Genomic DNA, 23,466 nt, shown 5'->3' with positions numbered 1-23,466 from the left:
TAATGAGGAAGTGCCACACTTTAAAACCATCAGCTCTCTGGTCGGGTGCAGTGGCTCATGCTTGTAATCCCAAACACTTTGGGAGGCCGAGGTGGGCGGATTGCCTGAGCTCAGGAGTTCGCGACAAGCCTGGGCAACACAGTGAAACCCCGTCTCTACTAAAATACAAAAAATTAGCTGGGCATGGAGGCGTGCGCCTGTAGCCCCAGCTACTCGGGAGGCTGAGGCAGGAGAATCCCTTGAACCCGGGAGGCGGAGCTTGCAGTGAGCCGAGATCAGGCCACAGCACTCCAGCCTGGGCGACAGAGTGAGACTCTGTCTCAAAACAACAACAACAACAACAACAACAACAACAACAACAAAAACCATCAGCTGTCATGAGAACTCACTCACTACCATGAGAACAGCATGAGGGAAACCCCCCTCCACGATCTAATCACCTCCCTTCCTCAGCACTGGGGAATTACAATTCGAGATGAGATTTTGGTGGGGACACAGAGCCAAACCATATCAAAGGCTTTGTTAAAGTCTGGACTTTGTCAGTAGAAGACAACCAGAGGTGTCAGAATCTATGATAAGTTCAAAGGTGAAGACCAGGCTTTGTGATCAAGGAAATGGCCTTGCTCACATTGACACTCACATTGCAGTCACTGGAGACACTCAGTTTGGAATGCAGGAGACATGGCCAAGGCCAGAGAGGTTGATGGGGCCATATGAATCTGGGCAAGGACATAAACTAAGTTGCGTCAAAGAGCCATCATTTGGTAAATCTCTCTAAGGCAGCATCTTAGTGACTTGAAAACTGGGCTCTTTACAGAGGCATGATGACTTGAAAAGGCTAGAGAAGAACTAGAAGTTCCAGGACCTAATATATAATAAAGAAAGTAATTCACCAAAGACCTGAAGTAGCAACATAACAGGGAACAATATTCAATAAATGGAAAAGTTACAGAAATCTGCCCAAATTGAAAGTTAGGCCATTATTAAAAAGTCTTTGACACATCTGCTTCATATGAAGAAAGCAAAAGGCACCAGTAGGATGAAATGATAGTTTTCTAGAGGCAAACTGGAAACATGAGAAGTTTATTGACAAATTACAAGGTTATTTTTTATTTTTTGAAAATAGTCTCTTTTTTGTCTTTTGAGGTTCTGGGTCTTTACAAGAAAGTAATTTCCTTTCCTAGGGACAAATATACATCTTATCCCTCAAAAAATATTTTCTTTTACTATGATCTTATTCCTGATAGCAATAACTTACTGTTCAGACTCTCTCCTGAAATACATTTGGCAAGAAAGAAACATCAGTTTCCTTAGCCAAAAAGAAAAAAAGTAACAACATATCTAGTCTGTCAATCGCCTTGTATAGTATGGCGTACACAGAAATATTATATTACATATAAGATTGCTTTGATAGACTTTTCAGCACTTATTACATGTTTAGTGAAGTAGGTTGTAAAATTCTTGGGTATATTGTGAGCAGAGCAAGGGGAGTAAACAGGAGTAGACTTGGGTATAAAATAAAAGAAGAAAATGAAGCAGATTGTCAGATTTAGGAAATAAATGGTGAACATACTGTTGTTTTAGACGTTTTAGTCAAATGACTAGTCCAATTAGTTTTTTTCTCTACTCTTTTTCTTTCCTGAATATATGCCTACTTTTTATTAAAGTAATGCATTCTCATGATTTAGACTAAAATAGCACCAATGAGCTTAAAATAAAAAGCAGCAAGCCCCTGTCTGCCACTCCCATCTGCAAACCTACTTGTAAAAACAACTACTTTTATGTCTTCTGGTGAATGTCTTCTTGTCTCTAACTAGTATGCCTCTAAGACATTTATGCAAGTTCATTAATTTTGACAGTATCCATTGCTGCTATGATAGATGTTTTAGTGCATGTGCACTAAAACCACCTCCATCTACATACCCAATTCCTAAGTTTCATAGTTATTTTAGTATTTTTAGTTTGTCTGTTTATTTATGTAACTTAAAATAATATACCCAATGTTTCTTGTTCCATTGATATTTGATCGTGTCTCTCAACTGCCATTTTGTGATTGCTACCGTCCCTCTACCCCAACTCTCTGCCTCACCTACACATCCTAACTTCTCTCTTCTATACCTTTATGTTTACATTGTCAAGACATCTTGGTAGTGTTCCTCCAGATAATCCTCACTTACAGAATTTAGGGCCCTACAAAAAAAAAATAAGCAACTTTACTAGAAGTCTTTTTCTTTTTTTGTTCCCCAAGGTTCAGAAGCTTTAAAGTAGATTTTGTTACTTAACATAGCATAGTCTTAATACAGATGCCATTGTGTGAAACGTAAGCACGGGAATGGCTTTTGGCTACATGCTTTAGAAATGCCAGTTTTTGGCTGTAGGAGAACCAGTTGTAAGCCTAATGCCTCTTTGACTACTGGTGGCTGGTTAGCATATAAGCACATGGCTGTCTTCAATTAATTTAGGCTGCTTACACCAACCAATTAAGAAGAGCCCTCTCTTCAGGACAGCTTGATGTAACAAGACAAGTATTTGGTCTATTCTGCAGTGATTGGCACCTCTGATGGAATTCCTCCAAAGCTGTGAAATGGAACTCAGCTATCTGATAACTTATGGGTCTCTGGAAAAAACTCATTTCCTCCCTGCCATCAGTTTAAGTATTACTCTACCAGGAATGGTAAGAAACTACAAAGCTTAATGCCCCTCTTTGTTTGGGGATCCTCATTTTCTCTTCTCCATTATGGCTTGCAAGTTAAGAGAGATAAAATTAAAGCTTGTTTTAGTTCTTATCCTACTCAGTGGGTCTGAGTCTCTGTAAAAGTTACATTCCAAGTTCCACCTTTGGTACTAGTAAATTAATCTGTATTTAGACTAAGATAGTAATATTTACATTCTGTTCTATAATATCGGTGAAATCATCTGAGGGTTACCTAAATGTTGATTATAAAAGTTGAAAGACCAAAGACAGTATTTCTATTAATATGAGTATATAAATATTGTTGATCACAGATCCAACTGGAAGTCTGTGATTTCCACTCCTTCTCTATGTTCTCAATGTATAAACCCATCACAACTCAAACAAAAGTATTTTTAGCATTGAATTAGATAGAATCTCCTTTACTCCATTTCCTTAATTGCTCAAGTCATGCCACTTTTTTTTTTTTTTTTTTTTTTTTTTTTTTTTGAGATGGAGTCTCACTCTTGTTGCCCAGGCTGCTCTCGGCTCACTGCAACCTCTGCCTCCCAGGTTCAAGCGATTCTCGTGCCTCAGCCTCCTGAGTAGCTGGGATTACAGGCATGTCCCACCATGCCCAGCTAATTTTTTTGTATTTTTAGTAAAGAAGGGGTTTCACCATGTTGGTCAGGCTGGCCTGGAACTCCTGACTTCAGGTGATCCACCTATCTCGGCCTCCCAAAGTGCTGTAATTACAGGTGTGAGCCACTGCACCCAGCCCATGCCACTCTTTAATTTGCTTTTTGGGGAGACAATTACTTTCTTGTACATTTTGTTTGGCATTTACTAAAATATTTCATAGCCTTTTTTTGTTTATTTGTTATGAAGAAATATAAGCCACTTATACTATACCTATAATATTTTTCAGCTTTGTATTCAGCCTATCTTCTAGTATTCTTTCTGAAGATACTCCTCTTAGCAACCGCCAATTTCCTTCTCTATGTAGTTGGTGTTATTATTGGGATCCTTAGTTATTCTTACCACTTCTTGTATACTCTGTCTTCCTATTTTTTTAATCTGCATTTTCTGGAGTTCATGCACAAGAAATAGCTTCAGAAAAAGTTGTTTGTGGCCAGGCACCATGGCTCACACCTGTAATCTCTGCACTTTGGGAGGCCAAGGTGTGCAGATCACTTGAGGCCAGGATTTCTAGACCAGCCTGGACAACATGGTGAGACTCCATCTCTATTAAAAATACAAAGAATTAGCTGGGCATAGTGGCACACAGCTATGGTCCTAGGTAATTGGGAGGCTGAGGCGGAAGGATTGCTTCAGCCTCGGGATGAGAGGTTGCAGTGAGCAGAGATTGCACCACTGCACTCTAGCCTGGGTGACAAAGTGAGTGAGACCCTGTCACAAAAAAAGAAAAAAAAAATGTGTGTAAACAGGAAGGCCGACTGGGAGCTCTGTGTACTGCGTCAAGAGCACACAGAGCACCAGCCTTTCCCCTACTTCACTCCCAATGTTGAAATGAGAAAGCTTTATTATTGAGCATTGACATCCACCTAGATGGAATAGGCATCCCCAGATACTTCCTTTACTTTCTCTAGAGAAGAAGAGTTCATTATTCCCGTGAAAGTAAATGCATTCCTGGCTGCTTCTCTTTTGAAAAGAGAGACAATTACAAAGTAGTAAATTTGGAAGGAGGGGTGATGTAAATCTTTTTCCTACCAACCTTCAATTGATGCCTCCTTTTTCAATTCCACTTCTTACTCTGGGTCTCTGTTATATGTGCTATCTCTGAGTTCAGGGCTCTGAGGTCTGGAGCCTGAGGGGAGATTAACTTCTGTAGCTACTCACTCCCTCCATGCATAATCTAGGGTATTTATCATACTATTCTGTTTCCTCATTCTATCAATTTTTATTCCACTTACATATTTGAGATATTTGATACAATCTGTCATTACTGATATTTATTGTTTTGTTACCATTTTTACTGTTCTCATTGTTTTTGATGATACTTTATTTATGAATTTATTATTACTTTGGTTCTCAAGTGGGAGAAAGGCTGACCAGTGCTCAGCTGTCTTAAACCTGAATTCCACCTATCCTACTAAAGCAACACAATCAGATTAGTTGTGAATTGTATTAGCTACTAGCTAAATTGATTGGTTAATCAGTCAGTAATTGACCCATAAAGAATGAAGAGACAGAAAACAAGTTATTAAAATGAATAGGAAGAAATAAAGAATTTTTTCTAGTTAACAAAATATTTTTATTAATATCTAGTCAACATAGCCTCTCTGAATTTTCTATATTATTTTATTTAAAAATCTTTTGGGGAGGAATTTCTTCAGGTATATGTGTTCCTACCTGCTGTGGGCTCAATACCCAGCACTTTCAATCTGATCATAAGTTGTATGAATTTTTTTATACCTATTATAGTTAAGAACTAATTTTATTACTTTGATTCTCTATTAAAATTCTATGATTTCTCATTAATGTCAAAATATGTCCTTTTACACTTCAGGAAATGTCACTAATTTTAGGGGAAATTGATATGCAGTTACAGGACAGTAAAAAGATACGTTATCTTCTGGGTTGGCTTGCATGTACAATTTCAATCACACTGGTTTCTGAGAGGCCAATCATCTGTAATTTAGAAGAGATTGTAGTGTTGCAGCCTTTTGCAGGCTCCATTTCTCTTACTTTTGAGAGTGCTTGTCTACTTGATAAAAAGAATAAGAAGAAAAAGAAAAGAAAAACGTATTTTCTGTCGTGTTTCTTAAATTCAAATGAGCAGATAATGCCGTTTGATTTTTTTTTTCTTCTTTGGTGATGAAAGTCAGTCAAGGGTCTGGAAAAAGACTGTATCTAAGAGAAAGTAGATTTTACTGTTTAAGAGCCCAGGACATAAGCTGTATTTTCCAAGCATCCAGCCAATGCAATCATAAGCAAATCTCCCTGGGGCTGCCAATTTAGTACTGTCTTATGTCTGGTGGCAATATCGTATGTTCAAAGACAAATGTGTCCCTGAAATTGGTCTGCAGTTTGGGTAGACATAAGGCTGGCAGATAACTTTCTATTTCTATTTCTTCTTCCTTTTCTTTCCTTCCTTCCTTTCTTCCTTCCTCCCTTCCTTTCTTTCTCTATTCTTCCTTTCTTGTTTCCTTTTTTCTTTTATCAGTGACAGGAAAATCATTTTGGACAAAACCCAGCTGTGGCCTGTATTTGATGTTGTGCTCAAGTTACGGGGGTTTGGTTACAAACTCTTTATCCCCTTATCATGTTCCCTGACTTATCTACCTCTGCCCTCAGTCCAAGTCATTACTATCTTAATTAATTGGGCTGGAGCTCCCTCCCTGCATCATTCCAGAGAAGAGAATTCAAGAAAAGAGGAGTAGAAGTAGATAAAATTGGTTACAAGTTCTTAGAGTCCAGTAGAGCTGAGTCTATTATTTGAGGTCCTCAAAAACAAAACAACAACAATAACAACAGAAAAAAAATACTTAGGAGATTTTAGTTCTTTTTGTTTTTTTCCTCTTCCCATAAAACTAAACCACAGAAGATGATTATAGTCATCAATAAACAGTTTCCCTTGAAACCTTTTTGAAAAATGAGATTGGGAAAAAAAAATAGTTTAAAATAGGAGGACAGGGGAAGTTAGGAAAGAAGAAGATGTGGAGAATAAGGATTATGGGGATTATCCTGGATTATCTTCACTGCCACTACTTTATCTTTACCATTACCATTTTACCTCCCAGCCAAGATCAGAAGTGCTACAGAGGTATCTTTAGAGATGTAGACTATAAAATTTATATTGTAATATATTATAATTAATCAGTATATGTATAATATATATTATATATATAATGTTTTTCTCTGTAACTAATAGGGTGGTAGATAAGGTGTTAGTTTAAACTACTAGGCATGTATAAAGACTATGAGAATGCAGAAAATAAAAAAGCTACTATTAATATTAAATAAGAACTATATATGAAGACAAGAAACCCAGAAAAGAAAAGATGAGTAAAAAGGAGAAATAGAGAAACGAAACCCTCATAACAGATAAAGAGTTTGTAAGCTGAGACATGTAGGCTGTTAGGATTATATTTTCATTACAGTTATCTTGAATGGAGCTGTTTTATAGATCATTTTCACCTCCGAATTTTGAGGAGTTCCCCTACCAACTAATCTACTCAGCTCAGTAAAATTCTTAAGTTAATGGCCATTGATGGGAGTAAGAGGGAGAAAACTCATTTTTCACTCATCATCAAATTTAAGAAGCCAAATGCCTTCCCCATCGCCTTCTGTTTCTTTTTTATTATGTAAAAATCCAGAGAGGTAGAGAAGAAAAAATAAAACTTGTTTCTAAAAGCCACTGCCCTTCACCTTTCTCCTGAGTTAATCTCTAAATAATCTTGGAAAAAATTTCCAGTTTTCAAAAAATATCTGGGAAACCTTAATTAAGTCTCTAAAATTCAAATCCAAAGTGAAGAGCAGCAGTATGCCTGTAAAACATTCAAATAAAGGCCTTAGAAAAAAAAAAATCAAAATCTTCGGACACTATACATTTTTCACTAAAGGTCTGAAGCAAAGACCAGTACACCTTTCATAGATGCCTAGGATTGCTTGCTGTTTGTTACAAGTAAAGGTAGCACTCACATCCTGATGTCAACTCAATGAAAGCTAATTTCACAAACCCCTATAGAAATATAAAGATATTTTCACTTTAGGCTTATGAGGTCTAATTTTTTTTTTTTTTTAAGACGGAGTCTTGGTCTTTCGCCCAGGCCAGACTGCAGTGGCGCTATCTCGGCTTATTGCAAGCTCCACCTCCCGGGTTCCCGCCATTCTCCTGCCTCAGCCTCCCGAGTAGCTGGGACTACAGGCGCCCGCCACCGCGCCCGGCTAATTTTTCGTATTTTTAGTAGAGACGGGGTTTCACCGTGTTAGCCAAGATGGTCTCGATCTTCTGACCTACGAGGTCTATTTTTGCATGTATTGATATTCTATGTTTTAATATTTAATGATTTTTCTATTCTTTTTATTATTTCCCCATAGGGCAGACTTCTAGAGAAAATCACTCTTCTTAAGCATTTCACATTATTTCTACAGCTTTTCTACTCATCACTCTTCTTTAATTTCTGGGTAATCCTTGTCTTTAGATCAGTGACTCACACCTCTTGCTTTTGGCTAAAAAGATTAGAGTAGTTCCGTGGTTTTGCTACCTGTGAACTGAATCATATTTTTGTATTTCACCCACGTTTCTGTTTATATCTAAGCTCTGTGAAGCCTTATATCTACCGGATAACTACTTCACAAAATCTTTGCCAAAGGTATCTTATTAGAAAAATTTAATCTGCCTTTTTTTATAGCTTCCTGTCATAATTTGTATATTTCTTATTATCTTGCAAATTAACACTAAGGTTTCTCTTGTCCCCTTTTTGTTTGGGATCAGACTAATTACCAGTCTCTGAAAACAAGCAGGAAAAATGGGTAGCATCTCAGCCAAACTGCAACTAAGAAACTGGAATGATACAATTAACAATGAGCTCATTTTTCTGTTTCTGAGCTCATTGTTAGGGTTAAGGTAGGTTTAGGGTTAGGGTAAGAAACTGGAATGAAACAATTAACAATGAGCTCATTATTCTGTTTCTGAGCTCATTGTTAATTGTATCATTCCAGTTTCTTACTTGGAGTTTGGCTGAGTTGTTAACGCATTTTTCCTGTTTTGTCTTCAGAGTCTGGAAATTAGTCTGACTTCAAACAAAAGAGGGACAGGAGAAATCTTAGTGTTAATCTGCAAGACAATAAGAAATATACAAATTATGACCAGAAGCTATATTAAAACAAAACAAAACAAAACCTTCACTTTCCTGATCTTTCATGTAGCTACGGATGCCCATGCAACCCAGTTCCGACTAATTAGATGCAAGTAGATGTTCTCTGGATCAAGCATCTAGCAAAGATTGTCAGACCAGAGAGACTCAACCCTCCCTTTGACTCTTTGCCCTTCTTCTTCCTGCCAAGAGCAAAGATTCAATGCCTAGAGATTCATCAGCCGTTTTGTGATCAAGAAGATGAAATCCACAAACAAAGGAAGCCAGAACAGGAGCCGCTACACTAGCTCTGGGATTCTTATCTCTGGGATTTGTTACAGGAGAAAAACTAGAGCCCTTATTTATTTAAGCCATTGAATGTAGAATTTTCTATCACTTACAACACATTTCCTACTGTAGGAAACAGAATAATTATCAGCATTTCGAATGACATAACAAAAATCCTGCCTGAGTTTGTTTCAATGAGGGAGACATGTAAAAAAAATTTTTTTTTCTGAAGAACTTTAGTAACCAGAAACAAGTCAGAGTTTGCTGTTGTATAAAGCACCCAGCTTTCTTTGGAACATACAATTCCCTGAGTTGAAGCAACATTTCTGAACCTGTCAAAGCAATCTTTCTTTACCTTCAAGGCATTCAGTCTACCTAGTGTAGTAGATAATTAAAACACATTTTTATCCAGACTTACAGGGTGGATAAGCTCACCTTTTAGCTTTTTATACCTCTCTAGAGCCCTCTGATGTGGCAATCATATATCTGAATAGCCTTCTGGATAAGGCAGAGGAGCTCCTGGGAAAATGTCAAACCTTCTCAAAAGAAGAATTATTTTATTTTTAAGGACAAATAATGGGTGCTTTAAATCTCTGTAATTTCTTATTTCCGATTAATAGCAAATTACAGGGGCCATTTCTCTAAAATCTGACATTATTCCTCAGTTTGACAGCTTGCTTCTTCTTACACAATAATAGCTGTTTACTAATTTTTCTTCACTGGGAGAGAGGTTTTCTCCCACCAATGCCCCTCCAACAAAAGAAATTCTAGTTCAGTCACACGTTATCACTGTGAGCACATTACTGTACAAAACATTTCAGACTATCTTTTTGTTATTTGTGTTAACTGACATGACATAACTAAAAACTTCTGTCATCCTGTTGGTACAAAAGTAAAGCTCTTTCAAATTTCTATGAAATTTCAACAATATAACTGTGTTATCTATACTGGTTTTTACACTTTTTCTTTATCCTTTTTTTTTTTTTGCTAGAAGTTGAACCTCCAAAAGAAATCTTACTTTTTAAAAAAAATATGGATCCAGCCTCCATCTCACTAAGAATAACCTGTTTCACTCATATAAAATACAATCTTCAATAGGAAGTATGTCTTCGTGATCTCCTTACCTAGATAAGTCTCTCCGGAGTTTAAACCGGGAGCTACTTTGAGAAGCTGACTGAGCTCCTGGATACTCTAAAAACAGTAGTTTTAGCAGACTTTGCACTTGGGGATAATTCAGACCTTGTTTGTGTTATACATTTTAAAAGTATAAAGCTTACCAGTAATTGAATGCCATAATAGGACGTGAAGTAGAACTTGACTAAAGTTTACCTTTAATTCATTAGCATTTCTTTACAGTGAAGGTGAGTTGTTTAAATAAAATTAAGGGGTTGTATGAAAATAAGATATTTTCAAATACTCTAATGCATTAGAAAGTAGGTATGTGCGATTAACATGCTATTTACAAAACATGTCTTATCTAGTCACTAAAACAAGTTCCCTGAGGACCTGGTCAGGAAAGGACTTGTTTCATTTAATCTATATCATTGAAACTAATGCATGTTATTCTATGTCACTTTTTTATTTACACTATTTATAAGAGTAACCTCCTACATCTCCTCCACTCTACTTAACTCAGTTAATAGGGTTTACTAGTTTTACTAAACTGCTTGCAGTTTGGGATCATTAAATGAAACATTAGGTGGAAGCATACATTTATTTATTTACTTTTACCTGATATCTTTGGATGTGACTATTCATTCTTCCCTTCACTGCATTGTCACATTTGCCCCTGCTATTCCTACTCTTGTCTTGTTCCTCTAGCACCCTATTATAATTCCCTGTGTGCTCTGTTGCCTTCTTAGAACCATGTTTCTAACATTCCTTAAACCTACTAAAAATACTGCCCATATCTCAGGCTCTATAGAATACATTTCCAACTCCTTCGGTTAGAAATCTTGACCCTTCCCCATTTGATTCCAACCTACATTTACACTTCTGGTTTTCTGCATGGAACTTTTTTCTTTTTGCATTCTGCTCCAAGTCTTTATTCACAATTTTCTCTTTCTTCTCAGCTTTCAAAATCCATGTTTTCTTTTTTAGATAAGAACACTTAGGACATCTTCCAGTTAATTGCCCTGTACCTTCCCCCTCTTTGGAATCTTCTCTGCTCTCTTTGGATCAGAATTACAGCACTCACTTTTGAACTTCTATAACACTCATTGGGAAAAAATTAGTGTTATGAGTAGAAGTTTTATGATGAGACAGATTCAAGTCCTATCATCATTTAATGTGACCCTGGAAATTTTTTTTCTTCTCTAAAGTGGGAATAATTAAAACAACAACAACAATAATACAGCATACATTGAGACACGAGAGTTCCCTTGACCCTTTCATGAGGGAGAACTGGAGTGCACCAGCTCTAAGTCTAGCCAGCCACTTTGGTGCTGGCAGGGATGAACTTCACTCACTTGAACCCCCTGAGCTCAACCCCTTAAGGAAGGGAGCACGCAGGTGAGTGGGTACTGGGGCCGGGATCAGCACTTTTGGGCTGTGGCCCCATGGCAGCATCTAGTGGTATGTTACAGTTAGTGCTCTTTTAGCTCTGCCATCCATGGATGGCTAAGTGTTAATAGGTCAGTGGAGGGTCAGGGTGACAGCCTTCTGCACCTGCCCCTTTGGCACCTGAGTTCTTATTCGACATCCAGGAAGAATAGGGTCCCATGAACCATTTGAAAGGTGATTAATGTGGAGGATTTTATTAAGCAGTGGAAGTGGCTGTCAGTGGAAGGGGAGCTGGAAAGGGGATGGTGTGGGAAAATCATCTTTCCCTAAAGCCCAGTCTTCTGTGGCTGGGCTCCTCTCTGAAATCATGCCAATTGAAGTTACGCCACATCTATCTGTAGTCTCCAACACTCAGTTGCGTCTTCTTCTCTTGATGTTCAGCTGCTTGTCTATTTGCCAGTTGAGGTCTGGGGTTTATATGGGCGCACAATAAGGGGGTAAGGTGGCCAAAAAGGCAACATTTGGGTGGAAAAACAAGGATAACTGTTCTAATTTAGGGCCATGGTTTCCAGGCTCGAGGGTGGGGCCTTTGTCAGGGAAACTCCCTCTTTTACCCAGTATTTCCCTGCTTCCTGTCCATATCAACACAATGTTCTTAGAACAATATGTGACATAAGGTAAACAATAGGCTGGGTGTGGTGGCTCACGCCTATAATCCCAGCACTTTGGGAAGCCAAGGAGGGGTGGATCACCTGAGGTCAGGAGTTTGAGACCAGCCTGGCCAAAATGGTGAAACCCCCATCTGTACTAAAAATACAGAAAATTAGCCAGGCGTAGTGGTGGGTGCCTGTAATCCCACCTACTCGGGAGGCTGAGGCAGGATAATCGCTGGAACCCAGGAGGCAGAGGTTGCAGTGAGCTGAGATGGTGCCATTGCCCTCCAGCCTGGGCCACAAGAGCAAAACTCTGTCTCAAGAAAAAAAAAAAAAAAATAGATAAACAATAAATGTTCACTATTATTATTTGCAGTTATTATTTTTACTTCTCTCTCATGGTTAAGACATATTTATCTGTGGATAGCTCATCTCTCCAACTAGATGTTTCATTAACTGAGGTCAATTCCTTTTTCTTAAAATTTTTTGTGTCTCCAGTAGCACCTAGGAGGTACTTTGCTTACAGGTGTTCAGTAGGTGTTTGCTGATGGATTGAGATTATATGTATAGTGCCAAGAGTCATCAACGAAAGGTAGCACATCAGAGCTGGGTAAACAATGTTTTCATAAGTTTCTAATGAAGTGAAATTTTCTGGTTCTCACTACAAAAATCTCTGCAAAATGAAAGGCATCCATCCAAGGCAAGAAAATGATTATTTTTCAACCAAATGCTTCAAGCTAAAGTTGAGTAGTTTAAAATAGTCAATGAAATAGGAAAGTATATTTAGAACTCATTTTATTTTACTATCTCATCTTGTCTATCAAAAGTATGTTTACCAAAAACTACTTAATATGCAGATCTTATATAATAAGATCCACACCATATTGCTGGATATATAAAATAGGCAAATAGCAATACTCTAAAATAGGCCATAAAAAAGAATACTAATAAATCAGAGCATTTCAAATTGTAATTTCTTTGTGCATGTAGTAAGTATCATCTTGGGTCCACAGGTCAGAATAAATAGTAATACTTTATGGTAGATAAATTAGGAAGAAATAAGAAATACTTTGGACAAGAAATGTTGCTATGGAAACCTTAGTGTTCACAAGCTGCTTTTGAAGCATCTGCTGCTTTGCCAGACTTTTTGAGTTTAACTTTCTTTCAAGCTTTTTATTTAAGAAAAATAAAAAAGTCCTTTTACTACTAAGACTTACAATATGACAATGACAATATTCTCTCTATCCCTCTAAGATCCATGTTAATAACTTGTCTTATGAACTACTTCATAGCATAAATACAACGTAATTAGGGTTGAAAAGAGGGTGGAGGTAAAGCAGTGCATTCAGGCTTGATTTGAATTTACTTTCACAGTGAGGTTATAGGAGGGGGGCTGGAGCCGGGATTCACTTTACTGATGCAATTTTAGTGCCAGGTCACAGAGCTGACAAAGATGGTTTTTTTAAACACAAGTTAAAAGCCATTTTAAAATGTTTCATTTTTATTGACACAGAGCTGTCTGAAACCCCAAAGTTAGTGTTCCTGGAGACAGAAAAGCGGGTGTGTTTGTTGAATTCACAAATAAATCAGAAGTGTCAGAACTTAGACTAGAAACTTTTGGCTGTGAACTTTGTAAATTTTATTTACTTTATTCCCCAAGCAACTTAAATGTAAAGCAGCCACCTACGTGTCTGGTAAGCTGAGACTTAATGAGGCTTAATCGACTTCTGTATTGCGAGTCTTATCTGCTTCCTTCAGTTTGTGCCTTTGCTCCTCTCACTGTCTGCCCACACGCTCAGTGGCAATTATCTGTTAGGAATGATTTTTCTCTCACTTGGGTCACCATGGTTGAGCTTCAAGATAGACAACTTGGCCAGATTCAGAGGAAGTAGTCACTGTTTTAACAGGATTCCTTGATGAACAACCTGCCGGATTGTAGATGAGACCTTTGACTTGTTTGTATCTGGTGCTTGCCATGGTCTCCTAGAATTATTGTTTAAGCCACCATGCTCCCTGCTTATCCTTCCCCAGTGGCTGAGAAATAGAACCCTAGTGAATATAAATGGGCAACAACAACTACAGGGACTTTCAACGGAAACAATTTTTCTTTAGAATGAATCATTTCCTATTTATAACAATTTGTAAATACAAAGGGCTTTGTATTCATTGAGATGTTGTTATTATCTGTGAGTATATTACATAAGGGTATAAGGGGCTCCCATGCCATTTTTAGTAATGGATTCCAAATTTGAATGTAACAAAGAGCAATAGCTTGATGCCTCTCTATACTTACCAAGAGGAAACAAAATGAAAATGAGAACATAAAAGCCTGCATCTTTTTATTGGATTCTTAGCCATAACTGAATCTAAAGTCTTACTTCAAATCTTCTAAAACATGCCTCTTAAAAACTCCCCTGAGAAAATGCTCTGACTTTCTTTGCACTAATGAACAGCTCATCTGTTTCTTTAAAACAAAATAGGAGTTATCCAATAAATTGAATTTAATACATCTGTAGTGATGGATTGCCATATTGCCAAGTTTTATGGATTATCATTCACTTTAAAGAACTGCCCTTGAATATTTTGCTGCACATATTGGTTCATTTCATCCCTAAGAAGTTTCACATCATTTCTTTGCCTGACAATGATACCTTAGTTGGTATTTCTATTAGAAATTGGATGCATCATTTAGATCTGCAATGCTTTTTCTAAAAATCTAATTGGCTCTAAATGTAAACTCACTTTTATTGTTTAGAATGAAGGGACAGTTCATAATATTCTAGCAGAACTGCCTCAAGGAAAGGCTAAGTTTACAGAATTAGTCATCTGAGGATTTTTTAGTTCCTACTAGTTGATATGCCTTCAAGTTAGTTAGCATCTACCGTAGGTAAAGAATGATGCATACTTTCAGATATAGAATTGCAAGTTGGGGACAAATGATGAAAACCACTTAAATAGATGATACTAGTCCACATTTTTATATTGAACATAACAATCAGCCGCTGCCTACTTTTTCTTGCTAAATGTGTAAAACTAACCGGTTCTATTTGATGGTTTGTCTTGCTTTCCCCTTTCTAGATCACCCCAAGATATGTTCATGGTTTCTGGTTCTGTTTTCTCAGTTTGCATTCAGTTGTTATTTAAATGTTAGGTGTTATTTAAATGCCATTTAACACCTTACACTTCTCTGCCACTTAATTTCAGTGAGAAAGATTTCATCTGGATCTGTTTCTACCATGTGAATTTACCCACTGTCACTCCTAATTCACTTAAGATCATTTAATTGATCATTTCTTAAAGGAGTATTCTTAAACTATAGACAAAATAGGGCAAATCAAAATTTAAACACAAGTTTATGTACTAGCTGAAAGTTGGGATTTATTTTAAAATACATAGATGAAAGTGATATTCTTAGGACTTGGGTTTATTTTTGATCCTGAATCAACCCAATCACCTAACTCTCAATCATAAAATAAGTACACTGAATCAGATCAAATGTAGTGTATACAATGTACCTTCTATTGCAAATGTGCTCAGAATAAAGAAAAAGTGCAGCAATCAATTAACACTGCTATGGACCCTGCATGAAAATGTAAGGGTATGAAACCCATGTATTTCTCATCTCTGGATTGCACATTCTCTAAAGGCTGCTTCAGCCACATCAGTGTAGTTACCAAGTTGTTTAATAAGAGTATCATGTCTAAATCTTGGTTTTCAAAAGAAAAATTTTGAGTAGTCTATACTGCCTAAAAGATAGGCAGTATGTGTTATAAAGCTTTGCAGCAACCAATGATGGCAAAAATAAAATTATCTCATCAGCATTCAAATATTAATTTATAATATTTTGGTTTATCAATTCTTTAGAAATATATGAATTACAGACTGATGGAGTAATTCAGGGACCGACGAATATAAAAAATAAATAATATGCTTTCTTGCCCTTGTTTAAGAGACTCATTACTTGTCATAACAACTTTGTGGGCCTTTAGAAATTATTAATACCATTTTGTAAATAGAGAATCTGAAAATCAAGGGAAGCTTAAGTGAGTGATCTACCCAAGTAGCAGAGTCTAAACTTGATCATGGGTCGGTCAACTCCGATAAACTGAATAATCAGGGACATAACTTTTCCAAATAACAACCAATACTTTTTCTATTTTATTTTATTTTAAGTTCCAGGATACATGTGCAGGATGTGCAGGTTTGTTACATAGGTAAACATGTGCCACTGTGGTTTGCTACACCTATGAACCCCTCACCTAGGTATTAAGCCCAGCATGCTTTAGCTATTTATCCTGATGCTGTCCCTCCCCCTACCCCTCCAACAGGCCCTACTCTGTGTTGTTCCTCTCCCTGTGTTCATATGTTTTCATTGTTTTGCTACCACTTATAAGTGAGAACATAAGGTATTTGGTTTTCTGTTCCTGCACTAGTTTGCTGAGGATAATGGCTCCCAGCTCCATCCATGTCCCTGAAAAGGACATGATCTCGTTCCTTTTTATGGCTGCTTAGCATTCTATGTGGTATATGCACCACACTTTCTTAAAGCAGTCTATCATTTGTGGGCATTTGGGTTGGTTCCATGTCTTTGCTATTATAAATAGTGCTGCAGTAAACATATGTGTGCATGTGTCTTTATAGCTGAATGATTTATATTCCTTTGGGTATGTATTCAGTAATGGGATTGCTGGGTCGAATGGTATTTCTGGTTCTAGGACTTTGAAGAATCACCACACTGTTTTCTATAATGAACAATCCAAATTTTAAAAATCTCACTTTTCTCCTAATTATACATATTCCCCTCCTCTAAGAAAAGCCAGTCATATTTATTGCATATACTTAATACAATAAATGTGAGATATTTTAAAATTTGCAATATACTATAAAATACAAATTGTTCTAAGACTGCTTCTTAAAATGTGTGACCATCTTTTACATTATTTAGTATTATTAGTTTTCTGCTAAAACAAAAATAATGATAAGGATTTAATGTTTCCAAGTATATATTTTCTCTAAAAATGAAAGAAAAGTGATGGAGCTTCTCAAACACAATCATGTATTCACAATTTATATATTTTGCTTAACAACAGAGATGGGTTCTGAGGAATGCATCCTTAGGCAATTTTACTGTTGTGCAAACACCATAGAGTGTATTTACATGAACCTAAATGTTATAGCCTACTATACACTTAGGCTACACAGTATAGCCTGCTGTTCCTAGGCTACAAACCTGTACAGCATGTTACTTTACTGAATACTACAGGCAATTGTAACACAATTACAAGTATTTGTGTATCAAAACAGAAAAGTTTTGGTATACAGTATTAAAATCTTATGAGACCATCATTATATATGTGGTGTGTCATTGACTAAAACATTTTTAGGTGGCACATGCATGTATATGAATTCTAACAGGGTGACAGTTCAGGAAAATACGTTAGCTTGAAGGTAAAACATGTTATGCCAATATGACAATATTTAACTACAGTTTGTTTAACCAGAGGTACCTATGTGAATTACATTTCAACCAGAAACTCATATCTTGGAGTATAGCCTCATTAACGCTTCATAAGAGAATTCTTGAAATTGCACTTGATAAGCAATCTAGGGAGGTCCCATAAGGTAGTAAATTGCTGTAACACTTTACAAATAGGCAAGAGTGGTTTGACCCTGGTGCTATTATATGACTATTTTATGTCAACAAACTTGGGAAATAAGAAAAAGGATAGATTTGACACATACTCTCTCCTCTGCATGGTTTCATTCAACCTACATGACATCAACTTCTATATCTTCTGGAAAATCCCAGGGATGTACTGAATTTCATAAAAATTAAAGTATAGAATCTAATGAAAGCATTCTTAAAGATACAGCCACGTATTAGTCCTCAAGGAAATAAACAGGGCCAATTAAAAATTACTTTCTTTGCTTTTCAGAAGCTTTTGGTCTGGCTAAAGGGTCTAATTCCTTGCTGCTTTTATGCCATATTTGAGTTCATTTGTTTTTTATTTTCCACATTTCCCATGGCCCCAATTGACTTGCCACTATTTAAACTCCCTCTCAATGGGCTATTTAATGTTTTTTGCTGAATTGGAGCAAATAATATTTTGGTTTCTTTTATTCCAGAGGAAGGCAACTTTGATCCCATAAGCAATTCTCTAAATTTCTTACTTTGGTCTGCGATACTTTGGTGGTAGTTGTATTATGTGGTCTTTGATTATTATTTGAGACTATAAACATGAGTCTGGGCAACATTCTGTGAGTTACAATCTTATACTGTGTCTCTTCTTTTTCCAGAGAAAGAAACTTTGATCCCATAAGTAATTCTCTAAATTTCTTACTTTGGTCTGGGAATTGCTACACTTTGGTGGTAGTTGTACTATGAGGTCTGTGATTATTATTTGAGACTATAAACGTGAGTCGGGGCAACATTCTGTGAATTACAATTTTATTGTGTCTCTTCTTAAGTTGATGTGCTTAAGCGAGTCATTAGGTTTCTATCAATAGCTTTCATTTAGTCACACACATATAAGAAAACTGAAGGAGTGACCAAAATGATAATAACACTAACGAAGATATGATGACAATTTTGAAGAACAGGCAGGGCAATGACTCTTCTACCAAAGGGAAATGGGGGTCTGAAAAGAATCAGGAAGGGAGTAAAGCAGGACAGGTAGGTCCAAGAAGCAGAAAGTAAGTTTAGGAACATGGTCATATGATGAGCTACTTGAAGCACATTGAGAAAGAAATTCAACCTTATTTTTTTTATTTCTATCACACTTAGATGCACATAGTTTAAAATTTAAATGGAATGAATTTGGCTGTTAAATCAACAAAAGCAATTTTTTTAAAAAACCTCTGCAGTTCTGATTCAACCTTCTAAAATCTTCGGAGGAAGCCATTTTCAAGTTATGTAGATGACTTTTTTCTAAATGGTATATTTTCCATTCTTATAAACATCAATGCTTTTGGTTTTGTTTCTTCATTTATAAATTTTAGATTCTATCTATTGATGTCTTCTGGTAGGAGATGATTTAATTTTCATGAATTACCTTCTCTTTCCCTACTTCATTATACTTAAAGAAATAACCTTTGACTGGAGTGATAGAATTTTCGTTATCCAAACTGTATATATACATTGTCACCAACTAATTTATTATGATTATGCTTTTGTGTTTCATACGATTTTTATTTTGCTCTTTTAAAGTTAATAACATATTATACTTTCTTTATACTCTCAAAAAAATGAGGAAAAATCAAATATCCAACATGTGGTAAATGGATAATCATACTGTGATAAATCCATAAATTAGAATATTACTTAGCAATAAAAGGAAAGAAAGGGAAAAAATGGAATAAACTACCAATATATGTAACAACATAGATTAATCACAAATGCATTAAGCTAAGTAAAAATAGCCAGACCTGAAAAGCTACATACTATATAATTTCATTTATATTACACTAGGGAAAAGGCAAAACTATGGAGCCAACACAGATCAGTGGTTGCTAGGGACTGAGAGTCAGAGACGGAGTGGCTATCAGGATAAACAGAAAATTCAAGATTATAGATCTTGTGATGGTTATATGAACGTATGTATTTTCAACACAGGCAGCTCTGAATACTAAAATAATTAAATTCTAATGAACATAAATTATACCTTAATTTAAAATGAAAAAAGCTTAAAAATAATATATTCATTTGTTGCATAATTTTCCATGTGCTTAATGTTTTTTCTTAACACCCTGATATATTCGTCAAATAGCAAGCCTGGGCAACATAGCAAGACCTCATTTCTTTTCCTCAACACTCAATACATTCGATAATCTATCAATTAGTTTTATTCCTGGAGTTCACCCTCATCCTGCCCTCAATCTTGCTACTCTTTTATGGACTGATTGCTCCTCTTTCCTGATACTTAATTGTTGTCGTGGGAATTCTGTCCATCAGTATCCTGGGGTGGATACCTTATTTTGGGTTCTGCTGCCTTCCTCTTCAATGCTGACTGCTTCTTTTTACCAAAGTACAGTTACTTACTAAACAAGGATACAGCTCTCATTATCTTTGATATAAAATGTATTTACATTTACATATACATGTAAAACTCTAAGTTTGGATAAATCAGAAAAATTTGAATAGGAGACCCATAATCTGGGGCCACAAAATAATTGGCCACAGCAGTTGCCCCAGCGGCTCACAAAGGGTTTTCTGACATGTCTCAGAGAGTATCATATTCATCAAGAGGAATGGAGAGGCAGGCTGGTGAAAGGGGCTTATTCTCATAACCCACGATTGAATCAAATCATGAAAAATTGTCAAAGATCTATAGGGAAATAAGTCAGATCCTGCAAAATGATTTATCTGTTCCTATGCCTTTGGCCTCTAGTGGAGAGCCTTGTTCTGCTTTATGAGAACTACACTTAAGTCCCTCAGGCCCTTGCCTTTCTTATTCCTTTCCTCAGCTTACACTGCCTTGCCCTGTAACACTCCCTTCTTCTCTACCTTCTGGAAAGCTTTCTCTTCCTTAAGGCCCCGTTCATTATTTCCTTTCATTATCAGACAAAATTAATTCCTGGTTTCCCTGTCCTCTCATGCCACCTTCTTAATAACTGTGTACCCAGCATACATTTTAAAACACAATCTAGACGTAGAGACATTTAATTTTCTGTCTCAAATAAAATATTTAATTTTCTTTCCCTTTAGTAAGAGGGAAAAGCAAACAAACAAAAACAAAATCAAAACCTTACTCTCACCCTTTCAAGATAACTGAGTCGCTTTCTTTTCAAAACTTAATTTCCTGGCTAAGTGCAGTGGTTCACACCTGTAATCCAACAATTTGGGAGGCTGAGGCAGGATGATTGCTTGATGCTAGGAGTTTGAAACCAGCCTGAGAAACATAGCAAGACCCCATTTACAAAAAAAATACAAAAACTAGCTAGGTGTGGTGCTGCACACCCGTAGTCCCAGCTACTCTGGTGACTGACCTGGGAGGATCACTTGAGCCTAGGAGGTCAAGGCTGCAGTGAACTATGATTGTGCCATTATACTCCAGCCTGGGCAACAGAGTGAGACCCTGTCTCAAAGAAATGAAAAAAAAAAAAAACCCTTTAATTTTCTGCATTTAACTCACTGTCATTTAGATATGCCCTAAGTATTTCATGGTTTTTTCCTCCTCCCAACACCCCTCTCCCTGCCACGGTGTGGGAAGCTCAGGTTCTACTCTTTACCATTCTCTGTGTGAAATTCAACTGACTTCTCTACCTCTGTGGGCCTCAATATTGGACTCTATACTATGAGGAAGTTAACTAGAAGATTTTGAAAGCATCTTCATGAATGAAAAATGTAAGCTTCTCAACAAACATACTGACTATAATATTGACTATACATTGGAGAAATCAACACTTAACTTCCTTAATTATACAGACTAGGACAATTTTAGACAACGCATTAGCCTTCTTAAACTTCCTTTGGCTGATATGTATGCAATGGAATTTCCATCCATTTTCAAAGAACTACATATAACTTCTCAAACAGGCTTTCAAATCCTCCACTATGTTTCTTTGCCTTCCTCCATTAACCTTGGAAGTGACTCCAATCTTCTCTAGGACCTTACAGTAAAATTCATACCTCTATCTATGGATAAAATGCTCTTATTAATTAGACCTCTAACTTCATCTCCAAACTGCCAGATGCTACATACATGTCATCTCCATGCTCCAGTCGCAATTGCCTCTTTCTCACACTTGTACTCACTTCAATGATGTGTCTCACCTGCCTCTTAACTTCCCTTTTCATTCTCTTCGTCTTAGATTAAAGATGAACTCCTTAGAGACGCCTCCCCTACCCACACTATCTAAAGTATATTATCTGGAGGCAGGCATGGTTCACGCCTGTAATCCCAGCACTCTGTGAGGCCAAGGAAGGAGGATCGCTTGAGCAAAGGAGTTCGCGACCAGCCTAGGAAACATGTTGAGACCCCATCTCTACAAAGAATCTTAAAAATTAGCCAGGTTTGGGTGCACATTCCTGCCGTCCCAGCTCCTCAGGAAGCTAAGTGGGGAGAATCACTTGAGCCCAGGAGGTCAAGGCTGCAGTGGGCTGTGATTGCGCCACTGCATTCCAGCCTCGGTGGCAGAGCGAGACTCTGTCTCCAAAAATAAATAAATACGTAGCCTGGGTGCGGTGGCTCACGCCTGTAATCCCAGCACTTTGGGAGGCCTAGGCGGGCGGATCATGAGGTCAGGAGATGGAGACCATGCTGGCTAACACGGTGAAACCCCCGTCTCTACTAAAAATATAAAAAATTAGTCGGGCGTGGTGGCGGGCACCTGTAGTCCCAGCTACTCGAGAGGCTGAAGCAGAATGGCGTGAACCCAGGACGCGGACGTGGCAAGTGAGCCGCGATCGTGGCAAGTGAGCCGCGATCGTGCCACAGCACTCCAGCCTGGGTGACGGAGCGAGACTCCGTCTCAAAAAAATAAATAAATAAATAAGTAAATAAATTCATAATATATCATCTCTGGTGTTCTCTTCAATTGCACCTATTTTATTTGCTTCATAAGACTTTAAACAATCTCTCATTTTCTCTAGAATACCAGTTTCGTAAGGGCAGGGAATCTGAACCCTAGTTCATTGCCTGGCAAATATTTATTGAATAAGCAAATGAATAAGCCTCAAAATACATATTTTTAAAATAAATATACAATTGTAGGAATTTTTCTCTATACTTATCTTGGCTTCAGTAGAAACAAATATCTGGAAAATTGTGAAACTGATGCTAGCATCGATAATACCTGTCAGAAACACAACCAAGATTTCTTACGGTGGGAGCGAGTTTTAGGAATCCCATCCTTGAGGATATAAAGAGAGTAGATTTGTCAAGACTTTAAGGAAAATAATGGAAAGGAGACAGCAGTGCATGAAAAGATATGTCACATTTTTTGTTTTACTTTTTGCTGGAAAAAATGCTGTTATTCTTGGGGCTAAGACATCTGTGGAGTAAATGGCTTCAGCATTTTACTTTGTGACCTTTGTTTTCTATTTAGCATCATTATTATCCTAGTTGAAACTGCATTGATCACTTGGTTTATTTTTGCATTTATTCATTTTTCCGTATATTTAATAAATATATAGCTAGCTTTTATGTGGAATATACAGCAGATTGAATTAACTACTATATCAATTCTTTTTAGTGTAACTTCCTACACTTCTGAGGCTAGAAATAAAAAACATAAAATGTTTAGGCTGGCTTGTAGTTACATTTCTACATTTGATTTAGGTTCTGCTAAAAACACACTCATGAAAGATTTGGGAGAGCAGAATAACTAATCAGAGACAGTAGTCCTGAGCAAGAAAATCAGATACTCTGTCAAATACACTAATGGAAGCATTTAGTTATTCTATGACATCTGTGGTAGTGGGTCTGCAATCCAACTCCCGGCATCATCAGTGCCAAGCACCTGAAAGAATCAATAGTTTAGGAATTTCTCAGTATTATATAGTTCTAGGTAGGCTCTTAGACATCTAACA

Source organism: Pan paniscus, chromosome 12 (genome assembly GCF_029289425.2).
Source record: "Pan paniscus chromosome 12, NHGRI_mPanPan1-v2.0_pri, whole genome shotgun sequence".
Classification (NCBI taxonomy): domain Eukaryota; kingdom Metazoa; phylum Chordata; class Mammalia; order Primates; family Hominidae; genus Pan; species Pan paniscus.
This window is presented reverse-complemented; position numbering follows the sequence as displayed.